Source organism: Bos javanicus, chromosome 13 (genome assembly GCF_032452875.1).
Source record: "Bos javanicus breed banteng chromosome 13, ARS-OSU_banteng_1.0, whole genome shotgun sequence".
In the NCBI taxonomy this organism is placed as follows: domain Eukaryota; kingdom Metazoa; phylum Chordata; class Mammalia; order Artiodactyla; family Bovidae; genus Bos; species Bos javanicus.
Genome location: NC_083880.1, coordinates 56,867,583 through 56,889,304, shown reverse-complemented (window position 1 = coordinate 56,889,304; position 21,722 = coordinate 56,867,583). Strand labels below are relative to the sequence as shown.

At 49.4% G+C, this 21,722-nt stretch overlaps 1 protein-coding gene across 5 annotated transcripts in view; it reads left to right on the top strand.

Moving 5' to 3' along the window:
* PHACTR3 (phosphatase and actin regulator 3) overlaps nt 1–21,722 on the top strand; it is a 206,068-nt gene that overhangs the window by 54,523 nt on the left and 129,823 nt on the right. The window contains exon 1 of one of the 5 annotated variants that reach the window (XM_061437010.1): nt 9,273–9,376. The exons of the other annotated variants lie outside the window; for them this stretch is intronic. The gene's annotated coding sequence lies outside the window, so the exon portion shown is untranslated. Of the gene's footprint in view, nt 1–9,272; nt 9,377–21,722 lie in introns of those variants that run through there. 5 annotated transcript variants of the gene reach the window in all.

The window sequence follows — 21,722 nt, the reverse complement described above, 5'->3', positions numbered from 1 at the left end:
TTAGTCAATTTTTTTTTTTAAGACATGGAAATTCTGCAGTAGTTGTTGCCTTTGTCTGTGAAAATTATAGAAAAGAGAAACCAGGAGACTGTCACTTTACTTCTGGAAAGTACTTTCTGTTTGCACTGCTTACGTCATTCACTTTTTCACAATTCTGATGGACGAGGAAGAGAATGGGGCTGTCTGAAAGTCTGTTTGACCAGATCTCCTCACGTGATATGGTTTCTCATTTTTCTAATATCAAAGTTTCAGAATTTTAAAGCAGGCAATGGCCTGCTCAAGTTTACAAAGCTTCTTATTACCTGGTAGTGAGAGGAAAATTGGGCTGAAGGCTGATCAGAAAAAGAGTTCACCCAAGTACCATGACTTTGTTCTAATTTAAGGAAGTTTAAACCAGAGAAAGTGGTCATTTCCAACTGGGCTGTTCTTGTATTGCTGTGGTGTGTGGTGTGTGATCATAGTAGGGACAAATCCAGGTGGTCACTTCTATCATGATGCTCCATGGATAGTTGCCAGGATTCTTATTTTAGGGCTTGATTCTTTGGCCCCATGACTGCAACGTGTGTCCACCAATATGTTTGGCTGAATCTTCTTAACCGTGTTGGGAACTGGTCTGGCCTGGCCTCCTGTAGGGCCCTCTTTCTGTGGCCAAAGATGCCAATACAAGTAGTTTCCTACATGCTTGTGGCCTCGACTCCCCTGGACGACAGGCTGGCCCTGCAGTGACAGACCTGCCTCTCAGTGGGAGTTTTCAGGATGTCTAATCGGATGGAAATCTGATCTGGATGCACGACTGGCCTTGGCAGTTGGATGGTGCAGAAACCCAAATCTGCCCTGGCTTTACTAGCTCATAAAGTGACCACCGCCATCAGTCCTGCTTTGTGGGCCCATTGTCTTCTGGTTGGATGGCTTGGGTTGGATCCATTTCTCAGGAACCTAAAAAAGGGAAGCAGTGCTACCAGGATGTCATGTGGAGGCACAAACCTGGAGCTCCAGGGACCTTCCGGGTATATCCACTTTCCAGGTGAACCATTCATTCATTCACACACTTATCCACATCTGTTGGGGACCTACTATGTGCCAGGCTTCATGCGAGGCCGTGGGATGATGGGGGTAAGCAAGCAGGAGACAGTTCTGCCCACAGGGGACTCATAGTCTAGAGGGAGAGATGGGCACTGAACAAGAAATGTCAGATGGGAGTGTGTGCAGAAGCCAGGGTCTGATGGGCACTTAGCAGGGAGGCTTGACCTAGCCTGGGGTGGGGGTGGGAACAGAGGTGTTTTCCCCCAGGGGCCCTCCAGGCTCCTCTGTCCATGGAATTTTCCAGGCAAGAATATTGGAACAGGTTGCCATTTCCTTCTCCAGGGGATCTTCCCAGCCCAGAGATTGAACCCACATCTCTTGCATCTCCTGCATTGCAAGTGGATTCCTTACCACTAGTGCCACCTGGGAAGCCTTTTTTGTATAGTGGGGTTGAAAACACCAACAAACAGGGCCACAGAAAGAATCCCATAATGCTTGAAAGTGCTCAACACGTAGTCAGTCTGGTTTCTGTTTTTAGTTTTAATGAAGGAATTCCATATAAGGAGTCTATTTCATATTTCACCAAATATATCAACTGAGAGTGTCCATAATTACGTGATGCTTGTTGAGACATCCACATTTCTCTTACATGTGAATTACTGACAGGTGCTTGAGGTTCTTCCTTTCCTATGCTCAGGAGAGAAAAACCCCATTTAATTGTAAACTCTTTTTTTTTATTAAGGAAATACTTGATTTGGGAGCTTGGGTAGTTGATGGATAAATATGGGGTTGGACAAAACGTTTGTTCGAGTTTTTCGTAAGATGTTAGAGAAAAACTCAAATGAACACTTTGGTTAACCCAGTAATAAGCAGATAGATAAGAAAAAACAGTAAGCTACCCCATAAAAAGAAGACAAGGAAGTGAAAAAAAATCCCCTAAAGGAGTGATAATGCTAAAGGACTTTGCATTTTGAGGGAGATCAGAAGCATAGCTGTCGGTTCCTTCATGCATGCACACTCAGTCGATTAGTCATGTCCGACTCTTTGTGACCCCATGGACTGTAGCTCTCCAGGCTGCTTTGTCCGTGGGATTCTCCAGGCAACAATACTGGAGTGGGTTGCCATTTCCTTCTCCAGGGGATCTTCCTAATCCAGGGATCGAACCCGAGTCTCCTATGTCTCCTGCAGTGCAGGCAGGTTCTTTACCACTGTGTATCTCTTCAGTGTCCTTCAGTTCTTGGCTTCATTGCCACACCCTTAGAAGGGTTCTTCCTCCAGAACTAAACTCAAACAGCCAGCGCTCTGTCTAGCCCCACCTGTTCTCAACCTCCATGTGACACTGTCCTCCAGTCCCCCTTCTTGTCTCATAGCCCTTTCCTGGCACAGTTTTCTCACTGACCCAGCCTGGAACCCAGGACCGTGTGGGGTCTCACTTTCCATTAACCTTCCCTTTCTTGGTCCTAGGGATCTGGCTTCTCATTAGTGGCAGAAATCACAGCCATGCTTTGGCTATTTCCCCAACCTTGACCAAGGTCAAAGGGCTGCTTGCCCATCCTCTTGTATATCCTGGTGTCAAAAATTATGAAGACCTTGATTCAAGTCTCACAAGCATCACTTACTGAAAGCACCAGACATCTTCTGCCAACTGTCTGGCTGCCAAGACGCCATCTTTCACAAGTCAGCTCCCGGAATCTGACCTCCCCTGTGAAACCTTCTGTCCTGATTCATCAGAGGACAGTGAATGTCCTTCTGTTGACCATCATAGCCTGGGTGTAGACTTCTTCTGGCCACTTTCACGTTCTCAACCCTCATACTTGCATTATGTGCTTGCTCTCATCTTCCACCCTGAGAGTATAACATGCTTACTCTGCACCTGGTTCACTTTGTTTTATTTTCTTTTGTCATCGCATGAAAGGATTCATTTCAAGTAGTTGAAATTGGAGTTTAGTTTCCAAAATTGCAGGCATAAGCAGGGTTTCAATGGAATACTCACTTTAGTGAAATTTACTTAACTGGCCCTCCTCCTGTTGGATAATTTCAGTGCTTCAAAATCTTCAGCCTGATTACTAATAAAACTGTGTAGCCCTCACACATGTGGTGTTCTCTGTATTTAGGGCCCTTTCTTCAGGATAGATTCTGAGACATGGGTTAAAGGAGTTCAGTGTTCTGTACCTCTTGAAAAATAATACAGAATTGCCATTCTGGAGGGTTGCGTTGATCTACAGTGCTTCTAGAAATACACAAAGGTGTTTGATTTCTCTGCTTCCCCTGGAGGATTGGAAAATGAGATAGAAGATCAGCTGGGGATGAGGAGAGAGCCTGTAAGTGCTTAGTGTCCAGTTGAAGTCAAATAAAATGAATTTGCCAGGGAGCATGGTTTTGGTCTTTTTCTCCATTCAACTTGGAAGCAGAAATGAGAAAGAGGAAAAAAAAAAAAACAGAAGGCAGGGGCAAGGAGGGTGTGGCGGAGGTCAGGGGAGTGAGACAGTCTTGGGTGCTGGCAGGACATCCTGGCCATGGGGCCCCAGGTTGAATCGGATGGAAGCAATACTTGGGAGGGGCTGGCTGAGGGGCCAAGAGCAGGAATGAGAACCTTGTGGACTTGAAATCTCTATAGATGGAAGGATGGGTGATTCAGGTGGAGGTGAGACATGGGAGCTTCACATGTTCAGTAGGGGGGCAGATCTCTGGGGAAAGCCATCCTATGTTGGCCATGGTCATGGTGACTGGAGGTGGGGTTTGTATTGGGAACATCAAGGATTCATGACGCCAGGGGCTGGACTGGTCCTCACATGGGCATCGGAGCTGTTTGGGTGATGGTTGGGAGGATCCTGAAGCCATCTGCTGGGCACTGATGCCCCTGCGGGAGTGTTCAGGATGAGGGTGAGGATGGGTGGAAGTTAGGACTCATGGAGCTGCATGTCTTGAGCTTCCAGGAAGGAGGGATGTTCAACACAGGTTGGTGGGAAGGTGGGGTGACCTGGGCAGAGGATCACAAAGATGCATTCAGTCCACTGGGGCTCCAGACCCCAGGGCCAAGGGAGCATCTCCACTGTGAGAGGAGAAGGAAATTGGTTAGAGTTCAAGCTTGAAAGTTAAATGGATCTGCTCTAGGCTGTTTGTCAGTGGTAGTTTGGGGGTCCTTAGGGACTTCTTAGGGACTTCTCAGTGGCACTAGTGGTAAAGAACCTGTCTGCCAGTGTAGGAGAGGTAAGAGACATGGGTTCGATCCTTGGCTCAGGAAGATCCCCTGAAGGAGGGCATGGCAACCCACTCCAGTATTCTTACCTGGAGAATCCCATGGACAGAGGAGCCTGAAGGGGTTCAGTCTATGGGATCACAAAGAGTCGGACATGACTGAAGCAAACTCAGCATGTAGTGTGCACTCAGGGCCCAGTAAAAAGAGCAAAAGGTGGCTCAGCAGAGCAAACGTGGTGGGAGAGAGCCTGTTCTGGCTGGATGAATCCAGCCCTCTTGGTCACAGAGGGATGGTAGGAGAGATTCTCTGACCTTCCCCTCTATCCTGAAGGTTAGATAGATACCAATCTCATAACAACTCAGTGGGTCACCTGTCTGTGGGGTTTAGTCTCGGACACCAGAGGATGTGGGAGTGCAGTGCTGGCCACGCTGCCAAGCAACTGTGCAGAACTTCATTATCAGCTGCAGAGTCCCTGTGAGTCTGACCAAGAGCGTGTGCTTGGAGAGTGAGCTTTGCATGAGTCAGTCAGACCCTGCTATTGCTTCAGAGTCAGGGTTGTCTGCTTAATTAACAGCTGGAAATGACCAGCGGCTTCTGCTGAATCGGCCGCAAGAGGAGTGTTAGGCTCTTGGCTAAGTCCAAGTGGGGCTTGTTAGTTTTGTGGAAGTGGTATAGCCCCTTGCTTCCAGTCCCCCATCAAAGATATACATCCTCCCTTTTCGTGGAGGATCCTTCTTCCATATGAGACTGGGTTCTCTCAAAGTCAGCTCCTTCCTGAAAATGATGGAGAGATGGACAATTCAGTTGAGCAGTGGAAGCTTAAGCGTTGTTAGAAGACACATGTCTTCAAATTCTGCCTCTCTCATTGTCTCACTGTGTGAGTTCAGCCTGGTGGCTGAAACTCTCTGAGCCTCACTTCCTGCATCTGTAAAATGGGGACAGAGGCTGTCTCTACCTGCTGGGGCTGCAGGCGGAACATTTCATTTGCTCTCCTCTCCTCACCAGAGAAGGTCAAAAGTAAGAAACAGTTCCCCCTGAGCTGTGATGTGTTCCCCTCTCTCTTTTAAGCGTGGGTTGAAAGCCACAAGGTGTAGAGGCTGCCCCGGGACATGACCCACCTCTGCTCCTCTCTGAATCTAGTGGAAAGGATAGAACCCTGAGGTCCAGGCAGCCTGGGGGCCATGTTTAGCCTGTAGATGTAGTTGTTTGGGGTTTCCCAGGTGATGCTAGTGGTAAAGAACCCACCTGCCAATGCAGGAGATATGAGATGTGGATTTGATCTCTGGGTGGGGAAGATCCCCTGGAGGAGGGTGTAGCAACCCATCCCAGTATTCTTATCTGGAAAGTCCCATGGACAGAGGATCCTGGTGGGCTACAGTCCCTGGGGTTGCAAAGAGTCAGAGACAGCTGAGCGAACGAGCATGCACTCACTCAAATCTTTTTAGTTGGCACAACTGGGAGGGAAGTCCTGTTGGCCTCTAGAGGGTAGAGACCAGAGGTGCTGCTCAGCATACTGCAGTGTGCAAGACTGCCCCCACTGCAGAGAATCGCTCGGCCACAGCGTCTGCAAGGAAGTCCTGTCCTGGAGCCACGACACGGGGGTGCTCCCCCAGCTCTGCTTCCTCATGTGGCCTTGACCTGTTGCCTCTCTGAGCCTCAGTTTCCCGTCTCTGATTTGGGGATGATAGAAGTGTCCATCCTTGTGGGCATGTGGGCTGTAAAGGAAGTAATCTGTGTGCAGACACATTCCCAGTCGTCCAGGACTGGAGCTCTGGTTTTCAGAGAGGTGGCAGTCTTCTAGCCCCCTGCTGCATGTTAACCATAACCTTGGGCTCGTCACATGCCCTCCCTGAGCCTCAGTGTACCCACCTGGATATCACAGAGAATGATAGTATACCCTTCTAGGATGTGAGATAAAACAGGACTCGGTTGCTACCTGGCAGATGGGGGATGAAAATAAGTGTGAGCATCCTGTGGTCCTGGCCTCCCCAGGCATAGCCGGGCCCTTTGTGCAGCTTCCACCTCTCTCTCTGCCCCACATCCCTGTTCTTTGTCCACAAGGCAGGTAAACCCACCCCGACTCCACATCCCTGTTCCTCATCCACGAGGTGGGTAAACCCACCCTGACCCCACTCTCCAGGAGGATTCAGGAATTCTGCTGTGCCTGGCCTTTGGTGAGTGGACAGTAAAGGGGTTTCTGGGGGAGAAGTAGGTGTGGCTTAGGCTAGGCTGCTGTTGATGGGGAGGTGGGGATGGAATTGAGAGAGACCCTGGAGGGTAGAGCCCAGAAAGTTGCCAATGAGTCGATCAAGGGGTCTGTTCCAGAATTGGGAGGTATCTGAGGACAGGAGGGCACCTCATTTCACTCATGTCTCCTCATCGTCTGAATCAATACGGTTGGTGGATTTAAGTAAGCTTGGAGCTATTGGGGCATCCCTCTGGGACAATCGTGATTCATCTGTCATCTCTCGCTTGATTTAGGATCATTGTGATCAGATCAGATCAGATCAAATCAGTCGCTCAGTCGTGTCCGACTCTTTGCGACCCCATGAATCGCAGCACGCCAGGCCTCCCTGTCTAAGACTCGGTTGGGGTCTCTCTCCCCACCTGAGCCTCTTTGGGTCTCAGTTTCCCTATCTGTACAAGGGGGATGGAGTACCTCCCTCAACAGCCTCTGAGAGGACTCAGTAAGACCTGGTACAGGGAGCCCCAGCAGCGGTGATGGGCTCCCTAGTACAGACGGGAGGGCGTGACTATGGATCATCCTCCTGAGAGCTGGTCCCAGGGGGCTGCGTACCTCCTGGGAGCCCTGCACTGGGCTAAGTGGCATTTCTGTGGTTAACCCCGTCTAGCTCGGTGACTTGGCCCGGGGACTACCTTGAGTTCTCATTTTCTGCTCACAGCTAGGTCTGGGGCCCAGCATGTGGCCAGTGCTCGGCTGACTTGGGGGCTCACGGGAGCAGGCCTTGGATCTGACCTTATTTGGTGCTCCCTTGGGACTACCCCTGAGCTGGACAGTGACTTGTGGCCCCTTGATGTTGTCCCCTCAGTGCTGCAGTTGTCCAGGTCCACTTCAGAGAGAGGTGATTTCTGTGCCTGGCCCCCCGCCCCCCGACCAGCTCCTAACGTGTGGCCTGGGAGCAGCTTATTCTACCTGTCCAAGCCTGAGTTTCCCCACCAGACAGAGGGGTCACAGAAGGGCCTGCCTTGGGATCATCAACAGTGAGGGTGAGACCAGTCCTGGCTACCCAGTGAACTGTAAACTGTTTATATGCTATCCTCTGCCTTCGGCCAAGATTCTAGTCCTCGGTTTTCTCGATGCTGAAAAGGGGCAGAAATCAGCTGCCCCTCAATTGTAAGAGCCTCGGGCTGGCTCCTCAGTGCCCAAGGTCTCCTCCCCACGTCTCCCCAGCAGGAGAACAGAAAGGTATCATTAGCAGGGCCAGGCCTCTTTTCTGAAAGGCAGAAGCAATGTATCTGTGTCTGCTGGAATTAGAGGTTTTCAGACAGATACTGGAAGGGGTTGCCATTTCCTTCTCCAGGGGATCTTCCCCACCTAGGGATTGAACCCCGGTGTCCTGCCTGGTAGGTAGATTCTTTAACTGAGCCACCTGGGAAGCTCTCAAATGTGGAGTAACTCCCCAAAAGTGTTCCGTGTTCACGTTCAGTGCGTTTACTACAGGGCTGTGGGAGGGGCCTGACTCCCCTCTGGGCCCTGCTCTTGGGGTTGCCCTCCTCCCTTGTTTCCCCTCCTCTCCCCGCCCCCCAGCTCCTACGCAGTGAACCTTTATTGCACTTTGCTCACCTGATCTCAGCTCACCTCACTACAGCCCTGGGAGGTGTACACTGGGGTAAACCCCAGCAACAGTGTGGTGGATGCAGAACTCGCACCTGGGTCAGCTTCACTCCAGAATCCAGCTCTCATCCCCGGGTTTATCTCCATCCTCAGGAAGGATCTGGGCCCCTCTGGGTGCAGTGAGGCTGACCCAATAGCAGGACCTTCGCTAATCAGTTCCTGGCCCTAGACTGAGTGCTGGACAGCCTGTTACCCCACTTTGCAGATGAGAGCACCAAGGCTCAGCACAGTCGCTCTCCTAAGTCCACACTGTTGTGAGGTGGTGGGACAGGATCCAGACCCACAGCTGCCATTCTCTGGAGCAGAAATGTCAGCCAGGGGCAGTTCTGTCCCCCAGGGGATATCACAGTGGCTGGAGAGTCGTCGGAACTGGGGTTGGGGGCTCCTGGCATCTCGTGGAGCATGAGAATCAGGAGACCAAACATCCTATGATACTCCGGCCCACAGTGGAGAAGGGTGTGGCCCCTGATGTCGACAGACAGTGCTGAGGCCCAGTAACCCTGTTCTGGGTCCTCCTCGCTGGGCGGAGCCCCTGAGCCAGTCACACAGGTACAGACAGAATAGATATTGGGCCTTCACGTGCGCCCCTTACCTATCTGCTGCCCATCCCAGGCCTGGGATAGAAGGTGCAGAGGGGTCCTGCCCTCAGCATCCTTGGACTGAGGTTGGAGGTCAGAGTCCTGTTCTCCCACTCTGGTCCCTCTGGGCTTGGCTCCAGGCTGCCTCCTGATCTAAGACTGCAGCGGCTGCCTCTTGGCTGTGCACAGCCAGGGTGCCCTCTCCCCAAGGTCAGCGAGAGCAGTGGGGGGTGGGGAGAGCACCCCTGTAACTGATTGACCGTGCCTGAGGCCAGGAGCAGTGGCTGGAGCAGTACAGTTTAGGGGCTTGCTTCAGATTCTGGCCAGCGCCGGCCGGGCAGTCTCCTGACAGTGCCAGGGGGACAAGCCGTGGGGACCAAGCAGAGCAAGAGGGACTGGTCCCGGCTGGTTCTCAGCCCTGGGCCGTGCTCCTCACCCCACCCCCGGCTGCACTCCTGCAATGTCTATATTTAAAAATGTTTTACGGATAATAATGGTGTTCAGCCCCCAAAGGCAGACGGGAGCGTCCTGACAATTGCAGTGCTGCTCCGGGTTGGAGGTTTTTTCGGGGAACTGAGCTAGTCCTGAACGCTGCAGGGCTGTTTGCCAGCCACTCCCTCGGAGGGAGGTTTGGGGAGACGGGGATCTGGGCGCCAGCGGGGAGGCAGAGTTTCCTGGGAGGATGAGGGCCTTAATTCCCTACCATTCTTTGACCATAAGGTGAGTAGGATTCCCCAGACACCACCACGGAGGGAGGGCAGTGGGTGTCTTTTTTTGGGGGGAGGCCTCTTAAAGGCAGACTTTGCAAATGAGAACAGCAGCAGGCCCAGTCAAAGGGGGAAGAGTTCCCCTCCCCACCCCCACCCTCCAACCTTTTGAATCAAATGGTCAAATTGGAAGTCTAGGGTGAGGGGTGGGTGTGCCCTGCTCCCCACAGATAGGTCATTTTTATGCATCTTATGCTTCTGGTGGGTCAGGCCAGAATTAGCCAGCTGTCCTGCCCTCCAGCCACAGAGACCAGAAAAAGAGTCTATTGTTGCCACAGCAATGCTATTTTAACCTATTACTTCTGGGCTAAAAATAAAAATTTCACCTGGATGCCTTTTCATCTCCAACTTGTAAGATAATTTCCAGGAAATAATAGATTGAAATCGATGTGCATTTTGACTGCACCGGGTCCTCTTCTACAGCTGGGTTTTGTCGAAATTCAAAGTAGGGGAAGTTCCCAACCATGGAGGTTTAAAGCTTCGTTTAGCATCTGGAAAAAAATGTTGCACCCGCAGAAGTCATTATCCCTTGGAATCTCCTCCACAGAATCACTGCTTGGGAGGTGGGGGATGGGGAGGAGCCTGCTTTTCTGTGAGTTTGCACTGAGCACCATTTTTGTATTGGGGGGTTCAGAAAAATGGCTTGCCAGTGAGGTTAGTTGTCTGGAGTTGGGGCCAAAGAGGGAGATGGGAAGGCTAGTTCTCAGTGTTAATGTGGGTCGTGGGAAGTTTTTGGAAGCAAAGGTGGCTCCCGATCATCATTCCGTACTGTCTTTCTAAACAGCAAGTTTTTGGGCCCGGAGGGAAATGGTGATATAGATCCTAAATTCTCCAGGAGAGGGTGGTTCTCTGAATGCCAAATCCTATCCCCCAAATGCTTGCTTTTTTTCTTAGCTGGGCATGTGGTGGAGGTGGGGGGCACACGGGGAGAGGGTGTGGGGTAAAGATGGTAACGTAGCAGTCCTTTTGTGGGATGTCTTTGGCATGTTATATTGTGAGGATGAATTACAGATTTATGCAAATTCATAATGATGGTAACCACTTACAGAAATCTAAGCATAACACATCATAAAAAAAACCCAAAGCACCATGCTTGAAGTTCATTCAGAAATCATTAAGGGTACATGGTTTGATTAAGCAGAGAAAGGGAACAGTTGTCCTGGAGCAATCATTTTAGCTGTCACCTCGGTGTGACTCTCCAAGAAGCGAACATTCCCGGAAAAGCAGACACGCTGCAAAACTGCTGCTGTTTAATTTCACAACTTTTTCCAGGCGAGCTAACAGAAGAAGCTCTCATGACAATGTACTATTTCCTTACCATAAATGACCTTCTATCCAGAGCCATACCCATGGGCAGCTTGCAGTTTGAGTTCTCTGTCTACATGGAATAGATTTAGACTTTTTTCCCTTGGTTATTATTATTATTATTTGGTATTAACTCTTTGGTTGCCAAGCAATTGAGCCCTGAGTCTTTGCGATCGATTTCACAGCCTATGACTTACAGGATTGTTAATTACATTGTTGTTATTACATAAGGCGATAGTTTTGCTTGTGGGGTGACTGTTCATACCTTGCACGCATAGAACGTTCTATTTTTAAACTATAAAATATCATCGTTGGAGCAACCTGCTCACTCCTGCCTCCCTTGGAGTCCTCCCCTTTGCACCCATGTAGCTGTGGGCATGAGGGTACGTGGCATATGGACAGGCCTCTGTCCGGGGCCTCCAAGGACCTGAGGCGTGGCCAGAGGATGTTTTTCTTTCTGGTCCTGGAGTTGATGAACCAGAACCCTTTCTGCTCAGCCTGGTGGTGCTATTTTTAGCTCTCTTTCTTCACTGCATCTTGACATAATTTGACATGTCACAGCTGAACCCCATCTACTTGCAGAGCTTAGTATGTTTTGCAGTCTGTTTTTTTGTGGGGCAGGAATAGTCTTTGCCTGATCATATCACATTGTTATTACTTAGGCAGGAGGTTAAGGTATTACCCATTTACTTCTAAAGATACATGCAAAATAAAATCTAACCAATTATTTTATTTCTTTGTTAATTTCCCAGCCGACACAGTGAGTACCAGAGGGGAGGAAGTATTCTTTGAGATGTTAGCTCAGAGAGCAGGGAGCAGTGGTTCAGAGTTTGTGAACCTGCATCCGAATTCCCCAGAGAGGGGGCAGGGCTTGTCACACCAGCCATTGCAGCCCCACCTGCAGAGTTTCTGATTCAGCGGCTCTGGGGCAGGTCTGGGGTGACTGCAAGGGTTTCCGTTTCTAGTGCGTTCCCAGGTGATGCTGCTGGTCAGAGCCACTCTTAGAACCACTGCTGTAGAATCACAGTGAAGGTCAGGGAGTAATTAGAGTGGGGAGAAGAGGCCTGATTTTAGAACCATTTTAGAAAATGTTCAGACAGCAGAGTGGGTGACTTCTCTTGGTTTATATCCTGTCTACATGGATGAAGATGAACTCAGTTGAAAAAGAAATGCCAAGTTTAGAGAAAATTTTTATTTGATAAAGGGGCTGAGTATTACGTGATCCAGGGAATTGGTTCGATGTGACATTACTTTAGGGCAGCAGTCCCCAACCTTTTTGGCACCAGGGACTGGTTTCATGGAAGGCAATTTCTCCACACACCAGATTGAGGGGATGGTTTTCAGATGATTTGAGAGCATTACATTTATTGTGCACTTTACTTCTATTATTACATCAACTCCACCTCAGATCATTGGGCATTAGATCCTGGAGGTTGGGAACCCTTGCTTTAGGGGGCTGAAGACGGAACTGTTTAGAAGTGAAGTGTCACGATTTTAGAAAACTTACTTCTAAGATGGTTGAACAGGGCCCATGGTCTATAAGAGAAGTATGTGTGTAGGAATATATGAAATACATAGAGCAAGATATTAACTGTTGCTGAACCTGGAGGGTGTTTGTTATATACTCTTACCACTTTTCTGCAAGAGCAAAAAAATCATATTAACACATTGGGAACCATAGTAGGACTGAGGGTTCCTTAGTCTTTTCTTGCACGTGCACCACGGTGGGTTTAGAGCTCAGTTGCTGTGGATGTGTCAGGCATGTGTGTGCACACACATGCAGCTCTGTTGTCACAGTTAGTCCCTGGGACACCATTGCTCCCCTGGTTCGTTTCTCTTCCGGGCTGTCTTACTGGCGCTGGTATAAATGTCCTTCCTGAGCTCGGCTCAGAGATGTCGATTCTGCCCTGACTTATAAGCTTCCTACTGCAGTTGTGCCCCTGTGGTTTAACCCTGGTTGTTAACAGGAGAATTCCATATGCTCAGGGCCTGTGACACTGTGGGGAAAAGCTCCTAGAAGCTGACTGGGGACAAAGAGATGGGTGGAATTAGCAATAGCTGGAGAAAGTTCCAGAACAGAAGGGAGCATGCAGTGAAGGCTGCAGGGTGCTGACCATGGGCCCCGGGGGGGCGGGGTCACTGCCCCCTGGCCCTGAGGATTGTCTGCTTCCTCCCTTCCTCGAGCTCCCTTCTGTCCTTGTTTCTCTCCTCCGTTCCCCCACATGGCTCCTGATCCAAATAAGTAGCACAATAGGAATCCAGAATTGTTCAGTTTCACCATGGTAAACAAACAGCTCACCTGTGACTTCCTGGCAGCACCCTCGGGGAGCACACATCACATGCCAGCCCTTTGCACATCTCCCCTTATCCTCACCAGGGCCTGGGAGGATGGTCCTACCATTGCTGCCATTTCACAGATGGGCAAACTGAGGTTTCAAAGCTTAAGGAAGTTGCCCTCATCCTGATCATGAGCCCATTGACCCCAAACACACAATCTTCCCCAACAGTGTGGTGGAGAGAGCAGAGCAGGGTGAGGGGGTCTTCTAGTGTGTTCTGGCCTCTCCTGCCCACCCTCAGGCCTGGTTACTCACTCCCTCCAGGCAGGGTGACTGAGTGCTAAGCCTCTGGGCTTGGAGGCAAACTGCCCAGGGCTGCGTCCCCAGCAAGTAATTCATGTGAACCTCTGAACAGGAGTAGTAGACAGACACCGTGTTGCTCAAGTGCTCAGTCTTTTCCGACTCTGTGACCCCATGGACTGCAGCACACCAGGCTTCCCTGTTCTTCACTGTCTCACGGAGTTTGCTCAAACTTACATCCATTGAGTCGGTGATGCCATCCAACCGTCTCATCCTCTGTTGTCCCCTCCTTCTCCTGCCTTCAATCTTTTCCAGCATCAGGGTCTTCAGTCTTTCCCAGCATCAGGGTCTTTTCCAATTAGTCATCTCTTCACATCCAGTGACCAAAGTATTGGAGCTTCAGCTTCAGCATCAGTCCTTTCAGTGAATATTCAGGGTTGATTTCCTTTAGGATTGACTGGTTTGATCTCCTTACTGTCTAAGGGACTCTCAAGACTCTCCTCCAGCACCACGGTTCAAAAGCATCAGTTCTTTGGCACTCAGTCTTCTTTATGGTCCAACTTTCACATTTGTACATGACTGCTGGAAAAACCATAGCTTTGATTAGACAGACCTTTGTGGGCAAAGTGATGTCTCTGCTTTTTAAAACAATATAAAAAGGCAAAAAGGTAGAGACCATAGGCCCATTCAGCTGAAAATATTTGCTATCTGGCCTATTGCAAAAAGTTTGCTGACCTGTGATTTTTCCTATGAGGTCGCTCTCTGGGTGGAGGTCAGACACACACACAGACACGCACACACTCAAAGGATATGCAGCAAGATGTAACAATTTTGGAGTCTCAGTGGTGTATATGTAATTGTCCATTTTACTATTTTTCTCTACCTTTTGCTATATTCAAAAAAATGGTAAAACATTTTGATAACTGCAATAGTAATGACCCCCAGTTCTCTGGAGGAATGCCACAGGGCTGTCTCCTAAGTTGTGAACCATCAATATTTGCCTTAACAACCTGGCAGGTTAACAATTGGGTAGATGATGGAATTGATAAAAGCATTAGCAGTGTGACTAAGCGTCAAACTGTCAAACACACATCTCAACAGGCCACTTGGGAGGCTGAGCCAACATGGAGAAGTTTAATGTTGATAAACTTCAAGTCCCCAGTTGGATTCACAAAGCCCAGGTGCCACTAGGAACAGACACGGATAGGAATCAGGTCTCTTCGTTGAGCTGAGCTGCTGTCTGTCGCCCTAGAGTGTGGGCACTGTTCTGGCTGTGGGGACGTCAGTGAGCAGAGCAGGCATGTTAGCTGGTCCTGGGGCCTGGCGTCCAATGGGGAGATCAGCAGCAGCTGGTACCCATCATCAGTAGGGAATCACCCTGCCTGCAAGGGGAGGGAGGCCAGGGGGAGGGAGGTCAGGGGGAGGGAAGCCAACCTGCGGCACAGCTGAGCGTTTGAATGGAGCATCAGGGTGGGCCTCACTGAGGAGGTGACACTGGAGCCAGCACTATAAGGAAGGGAGGAAATGAGCCATCAGATGAGGGGGCAGAGGCTTCAGGGGAAAGGCCCCCAGTGGGAGCCCCTGGAGGGTCAGGGAGCAGCAGGAGAGAGCTGGACAGGTTGTGGGAGGGGGCTACCAGGAATTTGGGTTTTGCACCCAGTATGGCAGGAGCCATTGGAGGGTTTAAAACCCAGAGACTAGAGACTGGACATAGGATTTCGGGGAACCCCAGGCCCCTGAGTGAGGACAGGCAGGTGTCAGGGTGGCACACCAATTTAGAGGTCACTGCGGTGGTCCAGGCCGAGATGGTGGTGACTGAGTACTGTGGGGGCAGTGGGCACAGGTAGAGGGGCAGCCAATAGGATCAATCGGGAGACGGATCAGGAAGAGGGGGACAGTGCCGACTGATGGTGACCCTCGGGTTTTGTCCTGAGAATCAGAAGGATGCAGTTCCCTTCCTGGCCTGGGAGGGGACAGCTCGGGAAGGAGCAGGCTATGGGGAAAGAGAAGTTCACTTGAGGCATGAGTGGGACACCACGTGGACACGGCAAGTGGCGCCTGGTGGCCTGAGCCGGCATCCAGCAAAGGGCTGAGCGGCGGCTCTACATCACAGATGCGGCAGACAGACAGACACCGTGTGCTCTGATGCGCCCTCCTCAACCCACACATCTGCCACCTTTAGTGACTTTGCTGAATATTTTCTTTTAATTTTTATTAAAAGAAAGTGTGTTTTTATCTAAAACCCACTTTAAAATGAAATCTTTTGCTGTGACTTCAAGTGGAAAACCAGTATCACTTGCTTTTGATAAAAGTTAACCATAAAAGTTAAACAATGAATATAAAATAACATTTAGTTAGACATGGTCTCCCTTTGGGGCTTCTCAGGTGGTGCTAGTGGTAAAGAACCCACCTGCCAATGCAGGAGGCATGAGAGATGTGGGTTTGATCCCTGGAGGAGGCCATGGCAACCCATTCCAGTATTCTTGCCTGGAGAGTCCCACGGACAGAGGAGCCTAGTGGGCTACTGTCCATAGGGTCACAAAGAGTTGGACACAACTGAAATGACTTAGCACACACATTCATGGTCTCCCACTAAGGTTTCTGACCCAAGGGACCCTCTCTGCTTGTTAAAACACCAAGATCTGCAAGGGTCTGGGGGAGTCAGCATCATCTTAGCACGAAACTAAGGTTCTCCCTTAATGTTGTCTGGAAGTGTAGAGGATAATTGAAAAGGGACTAACTTCTGTGACTTTGCCTCAGGTCCCTGAGCCCCTAAAACCACCTTATCACCCTCATATCTGTGCCTGGATCTTGCTGAGCTGAGCAGCTGATAAATGGAGATTGTATATAGTAATGGAGCTTGGGGTCCACCTTGACCCTCTGCTCAAGGTTGAGTTCCTTTGAGACGCTATGTTTTCTAAAGGACTTTGGCAGACTGGAATTTGCAAGAATACTGAGAAGGACTGTGGCTGTTTATCAACAGGCTTGGGAGATAATAATCCTAAAAAAGAGGGTGGGACTTGTCAGTCCTGGTTGCAGAAGGTGGCCCGGGACATGCAGTGGTGGGGGTAGTACAGCAGACAGCTTTCCATTCCCTTAGAGCACACGCTTTCACTGTGAGAATCCTCACTGGCGTTTGTGTTTTTAAATTAAATCATCCGCTTCCTGACTCATCTCTTTCTTCTGCGGTTTTTCTTTTTTTCCTGTTTCTTGTGGTCTCTTCTTCACAGTGCAGGCTTACCTCCAGTGCCATGGGTGACCTTTTCTGCTTCACAAAGAAGCCGCAGAGAGCTGGACAAGCACATGGGCCAGGTGCTTGCCTCAGGGTAGGGTGCTGTCCTGATCTGGAGCTGACTTCTGTGCTGAGGGCACCTGCAGAGTCTTCTCATTACGGGTGGTCTGGAGGCAGGCAGAGGAAGATGGGAACTGTCTGTGCTGTTTGGCTGACGGTGAGAGAGGAGTTCACCATCACAGGTAGTATGTGAGCTGAATGAGGCTTTTCTCCATGATAGCAGGGCTTCTGGGCCCCTGAGGTCCTGCCTGTTGTGCGTCTGTGTAGTTTTGCCTCTGCAACCTCTCCTGCAAGACTCCTTCCCTGGGTGGGGAGCGCCTGAAGGGTCACACCTGCTGACCTGCTGTCACATCACTCCCAGCCCTGGTCAGGCTCTGAAATGCTAAATGGGTGGACGGGTGGTCAGATGAAGGTATCTTCCACTGAAGCAAGCTGTCTGACTCAAGGTCACTGAGCCCAACTTGGCCCCCAGGTCCAGCCCCTGTCTTAGCTGGAACATCCTCTCTGCTTTCCCAATCCTGCCTTTGTAGCCAGGCCCCCGTGATGCATGAAATCTTGACCCACCACTTCTACCTCTGCCCCCTTTATGGCCCCTCTGCCACCATCCAGTTCCAACCCACTGTCACTTGGCTTCTGGTGGTCTCTCTGCTTCTGCGCTTGCCTCTGGGGAAGCCAGGTCAGTTCAGTTGCTTGGTCATGTCTGGCTCTTTGTGACCCCATGAACCACAGCACGCCAGGCCTCCCTGTTCATCACCAACTCCTGGAGTCTATCCAAACCCATGTCTATTGAGTCGGTGATGCCATCCAACAATCTCATCCTCTGTTGTCCCCTTCTCTTCCTGCCCTCAATCTTTCCCAGCATCAGAATCTTTTCAAATGAGTCAGCTCTTCGCATCAGGTGGCTAAAGTATTGGAGTTTCAGCTTCAACATCAATCCTTCCAATGAACACCCAGGACTGATCTCCTTTAGGATGGACTGGTTGGATCTCCTTGCAGTCCAAGGGACGCTAAAGAGTCTTCTCCAACCCCACAGTTCAAAACCATCAATTCTTTGTCACTCAGCTTTCTTCACAGTCCAACTCTCACATCCATACATGACCGCTGGAAAAACCATAGCCTTGACTAGACCAACCTTTGTTGGCAAAGTAATGTCTCTGCTTTTTAATATGCTGTCTAGGTTGGTCATAACTTTCCTTCCAAGGACTAAGCGTCTTTTAATTTCATGGCTGCAATCACATCTGCAGTGATTTTGGAGCCCAGAAAAATAAAGTCAGCCATTGTTTCCACTGTTTCCCCATCTATTTCCCATGAAGTGATGGGACCAGATGCCATGATCTTAGTTTTCTGAATGTTGAGCTTTAAGCTAACTTTTTCACTCTCCTCTTTCACTTTCATCAAGAGGCTTTTTAGTTCTTCTTCATTTTCTGCCATAAGGGTGGTGTCATGTGCATATCTGAGGTTATTGATATTTCTCCCGGCAATCTTGATTCCAGCTTGTGCTTCCTCCAGCTCAGCGTTTCTCATGATGTACTCTGGATATAACTTAAATAAGCAGGGTGACAATATACAGCCTTGATGTACTCCTTTTCCTATTTGGAACCAGTCTGTTGTTCCATGTCCAGCCAGAGAGACTCTCAAAGTGCCAATAGATCTTGTCCCACTCTGTTTCCCATTAACTCTAGTAATAGAGTGTTTCTCACTCAGTCTTGTCCGACTCTTTGCCTGTAGCCCACCAGGCTCCTCTGTCCATGGGATTTCCCAGGCAAGAATACTGGAGTGGCTTGTCATTTCCTTCTTAGGGGATCTTCATGACCCAGGGGTTGAATCTGGGTCTCCTCCATTGCAGGCAGATTCTTTACCATCTGAGCCACCAGAGAAGCCCCAGTACCCTTGGATAAAGCCCAAACCCCCAACATGACATCCGAGACCTGCCTCCCTCAGGCACCACATCCTCCATCCCGTGAGCAGTGACCATGAGGCCCTGGTTGGGAGTGTGGAATTGGAACCCTAGGCTGCCTGGGCTTGAACCCACTCCCTGCATGCTAGCTTTGAGACTTCCTTCCTCATTTGCTTCCTCTGTAAACTAGTGATGCTGGAAGTACCCACCCCCTAGGCTGTCCTTCAAGTCAAGGATGAAAGACAGTGCAACTCCAGGCTCATGGTTGGTGCCACCCAAGTGTTTTCTTGCTTCTCTCCCTGCTTTGCACAGCCTTCTTGCCCGTTTAGCTTTTTTTTTTTTCCGTGTTCCTTGAACTTGTCAGACTATTTCTCATGGTTGCTCCTCTTGTCCTTTCACTAAGGACAATGTCCCCCAGCTTGTTACTCACTCAGCCCATTATTTTGCGGGTTTCAGGTCAAATGTCACCTCCTCTCTGACCACCCCACTTAAGGTAGGCACCACCCTGCCTATGTGATGCTTTTGTCTGCTGGTGAGTTGTGTTTGTGCCAACCAGAATGTGCTTGTCACAGGGTGGGGTCCTTGCCTGTAGTTCCCTCCACTGTTTGGAGGGAGGCCACCGATGATTCTGTTTGTTACCAAACCAAGTACATCCAGTCTGGTGGCACCGGATTGTGGTGAAGGAAAATACAGCATTTATTGCACGTGCCAAGCAAGGAGTTCAGGCAGCTAATGTTCAAAAAGCCTGAACTCCTCGATGGGTTTCAGCAAAGCGTTTTTTGAGGCCAGGTGAAGTGGCCGGGCTGTGGGATCAGTTTGGGAACAGTTCTCTGATTGGTTGATAGGTTACAGGGTGAGCGATGTCACAGTTAACATTATCCTCAGTGCCAGTAGATCTGGGGACTACATGCTCATGGTCATCAAGTGGTTAATGTCTTCCATTTGGTGATGGTTTTGGCATCTGAAAAACAACTCAGGAGATGTGTATTAAATACTGTTATCCAGGGACTTGAGACAAGAGCTAAAGAGGAAGACATGCGGGAAGGGTCTGTCCTGGTAGGGCCCCAGAGGGTCCTGTTGGGTTACATGTTGGATGGATGGGTGAATGAATGGAGGCGTGAACACACAGACACTGAACAGTGGTGGGAGGGGCTGTGTCACTCACGCGGCATGAGGTGTGGGCTGCACCCTGTGCCTAACTTTTCCTGTGTGTTTTCCCTCTGATAAGCCGCACGGACAGGACTGCCAGCTTGCACCGAGCAAGGTGCCTGGTTCATAGGTGCAGCCTCATGTTGTAAGACTGAAAAGGGATGAGCAAAGTGGTGAGGATCATGGACCTAGAGGTCATGTGATCCTGATCCCTATACCGAATTAGCTCGATGCCCTCAGCCAGCTTTATCCCTCAATGCCATAGCCTCCTCATCCGTAAAATGAGAGTAATTGTGCCTGTCTCAAGGGTTGTTGTTATGTTTAAAGGTTTGAAACAGTGTCAACATCTGGCACAGTGGTGATTGCTGTGTACATGGGCGCTGATTCAATGATGATGATGATGCTTTTTAGTGGATTTCAAAAGGCAGAGTAGCAGAGAATTAAAGAAAAGCCTAATGAACTAAAGAGAGGAAAGCCAGGACCCGGGGAATGTTTGCCAGGGAATGAACGAGCCCTGTGTGCAGTATCAGTTGGATTCAGACTCATGAACTTCACTGACACTGAAATGCACTGAAGCTGATGACGGGACCCGTTTCCCAGAGTGTGGACACTGCCCCCCGCAGATATCAGAGATGATTCTCCAACAGTGCTTTTCATATTCTCTGTGGAGTAGGACCTGTTTGTAAATTTCCAGTGTGTTACAAGCTAATGTCTTTAGTGTGCAGGGAAACGCTGTGGCACTTCGCTGTAAAGGGAAGAGGGTGGTGCCTGGGACAGACCCTTACCTGTTTGCCACTGGCCACACACACTTGCCAAGTGGGCAGTGGGCAGGATGCCCTGTGGGCACTGTTGTTTTTGATATAACTTAGATGGGGCTTTGACTGTCATATGGGAATCCCGTGGTGAGAGGGCTATTCTCTTTGAATTGCCTTTCAGTCTTCTGGTTGTGGATCAAGGAGAAAATTTTAGTTTGTGGCTGGTGTGTCTTTGACACTGGATGCTGGCTGGTTTCCCTCTTCTAACAAGCAGAGAACAGCCTCAGGCACGGAGCCCTGCAAGGGTACAGTGTCTGCCAGAATATAATTACATTGACTTGTTTCCATTGTATTTACTTTGTGGCCGCTTAACATTTCTGGAAATTGATTCTGACTTTCTTATTAAAGCGGAGGAATAAAGTTTTATGTAGGTCCAAAAAGTCAGTAGACCTAAAATATAAATTAGCCCACAGCTGATTGTACATATATGACAGAACTAATGAAAACTGTACAGGAAGGATTCTTGACAAATTTTCAGAAGACTAATGGAAAGCAGGGTCAGGAGATGGGAATTGATGGAGTGAAGTTCGGGGGTCATTTGGGGCTGTGTGAGCCCCTCCCCCTCCCTGGTGGGACAGCATAAAGAACATGCCCACTCCATCCTGAACATCCACTAGTGAGAAGCCAGAGGAAGACGTTATTCTTAGTACCAGAGTTTGCTTCATTTTTCAGGTTCTGAGAATGTGTCTAATTGTGTTTCTGTCTTCACTAGGGTTGCTAGGAAGCCCAGTGTCCAGCTTCATCTCAAATCTCCAGTCTCGGCACAGAACCCTGTAGTGTGTTTTTTTTTTTTTGTATATCTAAGCCAAAATCATGTGTTTTCTTTCCTCCTCTTGTTTTATCTTTTTTTCTTTTTAATTGCCATAGGCACTTTTGTAAGCCTCTGTACCTCCTTTTTTGGAGCACGATGGAGGTAGTGAATAAATGCTGAATGAATTAATGATGAGCCCTCATACTGTGAGGTTGGGGGCAGCTCTGTTACTGGAGTTATCTGGAAGTGATCAAGACCAGAGGCAGCAGAGCCCTGTAGGCTGCAAGCCTTTGTTCTGGGAATCGGGCTAGATGACGTCACAGTTGCTGTGAAGGCTAATTTCTATTATTTGGTGGTGTTCATATCTCAGGCCTCTATTTAGGATACAACATAGATTTCAAGGCATATATTTGCATTCTGTGTGGGCTGAGGTGCCTGGCTTCATTCTCTCTATATATACCCACACCATCCCATGGGTATTTTTAAACGCACATCTTAAGAACCAACTTTTCTG